Source organism: Coregonus clupeaformis, unplaced genomic scaffold (genome assembly GCF_020615455.1).
Source record: "Coregonus clupeaformis isolate EN_2021a unplaced genomic scaffold, ASM2061545v1 scaf1188, whole genome shotgun sequence".
Classification (NCBI taxonomy): Eukaryota; Metazoa; Chordata; class Actinopteri; order Salmoniformes; family Salmonidae; genus Coregonus; species Coregonus clupeaformis.
In genome coordinates this window covers 66,349-71,877 of record NW_025534642.1, presented here as the reverse complement: position 1 = coordinate 71,877, position 5,529 = coordinate 66,349, and positions in this window count along the sequence as shown.

Sequence of the window (5,529 nt, the reverse complement as noted above, 5' to 3'; positions counted from 1 at the left end):
TGCCTGGAGGAATGCTGTTCTGTTAATACAAGTGGTACCACTGATGCTGCCTGGAGGAATGCTGTTATGTTAATACAAGTTGTACCACTGATGCTGCCTGGAGGAATGCTGTTCTGTTAAAATAAGTGGTACAACTGATGCTGCCAGGAGGAATGCTGTTCTGTTAATACAAGTGGTACCACTGATGCTGCCTGGAGGAATGCTGTTCTGTTAATACAAGTGGTACCACTGATGCTGCCTGGAGGAATGCTGTTCTGTTAATACAAGTGGTACCACTGATGCTGCCTGGAGGAATGCTGTTCTGTTAATATAGGTGGTACCACTGATGCTGCCTGGAGGAACGCTGTTCTGTTAATACAAGTGGTACCACTGATGCTGCCTGGAGGAATGCTGTTCTGTTAATATAAGTGGTACCACTGATGCTGCCTGGAGGAATGCTGTTCTATTAATATAAGTGATACAACTGATGCTGCCTGGAGGAATGCTGTTCTGTTAATAGAAGTGGTACCACTGATGCTGCCTGGAGGAATGCTGTTCTGTTAATACAAGTGGTACCACTGATGCTGCCTGGAGGAATGCTGTTCTGTTAATATAAGTGGTACCACTGATGCTGCCTGGAGGAATGCTGTTCTATTAATATAAGTGGTACCACTGATGCTGCCTGGAGGAATGCTGTTCTGTTAATACAAGTGGTACCACTGATGCTGCCTGGAGGAATGCTGTTCTGTTAATACAAGTGGTACCACTGATGCTGCCTGGAGGAATGCTGTTATGTTAATACAAGTGGTACCACTGATGCTGCCTGGAGGAACGCTGTTCTATTTTATAACTGGTACCACTGATGCTGCCTGGAGGGATTCTAAGATGACATGTTGAATTGTTTTAAGATGGTCATACTATGGATCATTAGGTATTTGATATAGAATTTTAGGACCCCTTTAGGTATAAAAACAAATAGCCCAGATTAATGCATTTAATAACACAGTCATAAATGGAAAAAAATACAGTTAAAAAATGAAAGGTTTTGAAGTGTCTGTCCTAAATTCAGGAAATATATATATATATATATATTTTTTTTTTTTTGTGAGAAGACCGATTTGTCGGGATGTCTCATGGTCTGACAAACACTGCTTTAGCTCTAACACCTTTCACCACTAATTAGTAAGGAACTCCCCTCACCTGGTTGTCTAGGTCACTAATTAGTAAGGAACTCCCCTCACCTGGTTGTCTAGGTCACTAATTAGTAAGGAACTCCCCTCACCTGGTTGTCTAGGTCACTAATTAGTAAGGAACTCCCTCACCTGGTTGTCTAGGTCACTAATTAGTAAGGAACTCCCCTCACCTGGTTGTCTAGGTCACTAATTAGTAAGGAACTCCCCTCACCTGGTTGTCTAGGTCACTAATTAGTAAGGAACTCCCCTCACCTGGTTGTCTAGGTCACTAATTAGGAAGGAACTCCCCTCACCTTTGTTGTCTAGGTCACTAATTAGTAAGGAACTCCCCTCACCTGGTTGTCTAGGTCACTAATTAGTAAGGAACTCCCCCTCACCTTGTTGTCTAGGTCACTAATTAGTATGGAACTCCCCCTCACCTGGTTGTCTAGGTCACTAATTAGTAAGGAACTCCCTCACCTGGTTGTCTAGGTCACTAATTAGTAAGGAACTCCCCTCACCTGGTTGTCTAGGTCACTAATTTGTAAGGAACTCCCCTCACCTTGTTGTCTAGGTCACTAATTAGTAAGGAACTCCCCTCACCTGGTTGTCTAGGTCACTAATTAGTAAGGAACTCCCCTCACCTGGTTGTCTAGGTCACTAATTTGTAAGGAACTCCTTCTCACCTGGTTGTCTAAGTCACTAATTAGTAAGGAACTCCCCTCACCTGGTTGTCTAGGTCACTAATTAGTAAGGAACTCCCCTCACCTGGTTGTCTAGGTCACTAATTAGTATGGAACTCCCCTCACCTGGTTGTCTAGGTCACTAATTAGTAAGGAACTCCCCTCACCTGGTTGTCTAGGTCACTAATTAGTAAGGAACTCCCCTCACCTGGTTGTCTAGGTCACTAATTAGTAAGGAACTCCCCTCACCTGGTTGTCTAGGTCACTAATTAGTAAGGGACTCCCCTCACCTGGTTGTCTAGGTCACTAATTAGTAAGGAACTCCCCTCACCTGGTTGTCTAAGTCACTAATTAGTAAGGAACTCCCCTCACCTGGTTGTCTAGGTCACTAATTAGTAAGGAACTCCCCTCACCTGGTTGTCCAGGTCACTAATTAGTAAGGAACTCCCCTCACCTGGTTGTCTAGGTCACTAATTAGTAACGGACTCCCCTCACCTGGTTTGTCTAGGTCACTAATTAGTAACGGACTCCCCTCACCTGGTTTGTGTAGGTCACTAATTAGTAAGGAACTCCCCTCACCTGGTTGTCTAAGTCACTAATTAGTAAGGGACTCCCCTCACCTGGTTGTCTAGGTCACTAATTAGTGAGGAACTCCCCTCACCTGGTTGTCTAGGTCACTAATTAGTAAGGGACTCCCCTCACCTGGTTGTCTAGGTCACTAATTAGTAAGGAACTCCCCTCACCTGGTTGTCTAAGTCACTAATTAGTAAGGGACTCCCCTCACCTGGTTGTCTAAGTCACTAATTAGTAAGGGACTCCCCTCACCTGGTTGTCTAGGTCACTAATTAGTAAGGAACTCCCCTCACCTGGTTGTCTAGGTCACTAATTAGTAAGGAACTCATTTACATATTTACATTTTAGTCATTTAGCAGACGCTCTTATCCAGAGCGACTTACAGGAGCAATTAGGGTTAAGTGCCTTGCTCAAGGGCACATTTACGTCATTTAGCAGACGCTCTTATCCAGAGCGACCTACAAATTGGTGCATTCACCCTATAGCCAGTGGGATATTCACTTTACTATTTTTTTTATTTTATTTGTATTTTTTATTTTTTTATTTTTTATATATATTTTTTAAATCTTTTTTTAAATTTTTTTTTGGGGGTAGAAGGATTACTTTATCCTATCCCAGGTATTCCTTAAAGAGGTGGGGTTTCAAATGTCTCCGGAAGGTGGTGAGTGGCTCCGCTGTCCTGGCGTCGTGATTGTCCTGGTTGTCTAAGTCACTAATTAGTAAGGAACTCCCCTCACCTGGTTGTCTAGGTCACTAATTAGTAGGAACTCCCCTCACCTGGTCGTCTAGGTCACTAATTAGTAAGGAACTCCCCTCACCTTTGTTGTCTAGGTCACTAATTAGTAAGGAACTCCCCTCACCTGGTTGTCTAAGTCACTAATTAGTAAGGAACTCCCCTCACCTGGTTGTCTAAGTCACTAATTAGTAAGGAACTCCCCTCACCTGGTTGTCTAAGTCACTAATTAGTAAGGAACTCCCCTCACCTGGTTGTCTAGGTCTTCATTGAAAGGAACAGCAATACCCAGAATACACTAGGCCCTCCATGGAACGAGTTTGACCCCCCTGCTGTAGGGGAACCTTTTTATATTGATTCTTTGAATAACTTTGTTTAAACGTTTGTATGGTTCTTCATTACACTGTTAGAACCAAAGGGTTCTTCATTACACTGTTAGAACCAAAGGGTTCTTCATTACACTGTTAGAACCAAAGGGTTCTTCATTACACTGTTAGAACCAAAGGGTTCTTCATTACACTGTTAGAACCAAAGGGTTCTTCATTACACTGTTAGAACCAAAGGGTTCTTCATTACACTGTTAGAACCAAAGGGTTCTTCATTACACTGTTAGAACCAAAGGGTTCTTCATTACACTGTTAGAACCAAAGGGTTCTTCATGACACTGTTAGAACCAAAGGGTTCTTCATGACACTGTTAGAACCAAAGGGTTCTTCATGACACTGTTAGAACCAAAGGGTTCTTCATGACACTGTTAGAACCAAAGGGTTCTTCATGACACTGTTAGAACCAAAGGGTTCTTCATGACACTGTTAGAACCAAAGGGTTCTTCATGACACTGTTAGAACCAAAGGGTTCTTCATGACACTGTTAGAACCAAAGGGTTCTTCATGACACTGTTAGAACCAAAGGGTTCTTCATGACACTGTTAGAACCAAAGGGTTCTTCATGACACTGTTAGAACCAAAGGGTTCTTCATGACACTGTTAGAACCAAAGGGTTCTTCATGACACTGTTAGAACCAAAGGGTTCTTCATGACACTGTTAGAACCAAAGGGTTCTTCATGACACAGTTAGAACCAAAGGGTTCTTCATGACACTGTTAGAACCAAAGGGTTCTTCATGACACTGTTAGAACCAAAGGGTTCTTCATGACACTGTTAGAACCAAAGGGTTCTTCATGACACTGTTAGAACCAAAGGGTTCTTCATGACACTGTTAGAACCAAAGGGTTCTTCATGACACTGTTAGAACCAAAGGGTTCTTCATGACACTGTTAGAACCAAAGGGTTCTTCATTACACTGTTAGAACCAAAGGGTTCTTCATGACACTGTTAGAACCAAAGGGTTCTTCATTACACTGTTAGAACCAAAGGGTTCTTCATTACACTGTTAGAACCAAAGGGTTCTTCATGACACTGTTAGAACCAAAGGGTTCTTCATGACACTGTTAGAACCAAAGGGTTCTTCATTACACTGTTAGAACCAAAGGGTTCTTCATTACACTGTTAGAACCAAAGGGTTCTTCATGACACTGTTAGAACCAAAGGGTTCTTCATTACACTGTTAGAACCAAAGGGTTCTTCATGACACTGTTAGAACCAAAGGGTTCTTCATGACACTGTTAGAACCAAAGGGTTCTTCATGACACTGTTAGAACCAAAGGGTTCTTCATGACACTGTTAGAACCAAAGGGTTCTTCATTACACTGTTAGAACCAAAGGGTTCTTCATGACACTGTTAGAACCAAAGGGTTCTTCATGACACTGTTAGAACGAAAGGGTTCTTCATGACACTGTTAGAACGAAAGGGTTCTTCATGACACTTATAGAACCAAAGGGTCTCATGCACTGTTAGAACCAAAGGGTTCTTCATGACACTGTTAGAACCAAAGGGTTCTTCATGACACTGTTAGAACCAAAGGGTTCTTCATGACACTGTTAGAACCAAAGGGTTCTTCATGACACTGTTAGAACCAAAGGGTTCTTCATGACACTGTTAGAACCAAAGGGTTCTTCATGACACTGTTAGAACCAAAGGGTTCTTCATGACACAGTTAGAACCAAAGGGTTCTTCATGACACTGTTAGAACCAAAGGGTTCTTCATGACACTGTTAGAACCAAAGGGTTCTTCATGACACTGTTAGAACCAAAGGGTTCTTCATGACACTGTTAGAACCAAAGGGTTCTTCATGACACTGTTAGAACCAAAGGGTTCTTCATGACACTGTTAGAACCAAAGGGTTCTTCATGACACTGTTAGAACCAAAGGGTTCTTCATGACACTGTTAGAACCAAAGGGTTCTTCATGACACTGTTAGAACCAAAGGGTTCTTCATGACACTGTTAGAACCAAAGGGTTCTTCATTACACTGTTAGAACCAAAGGG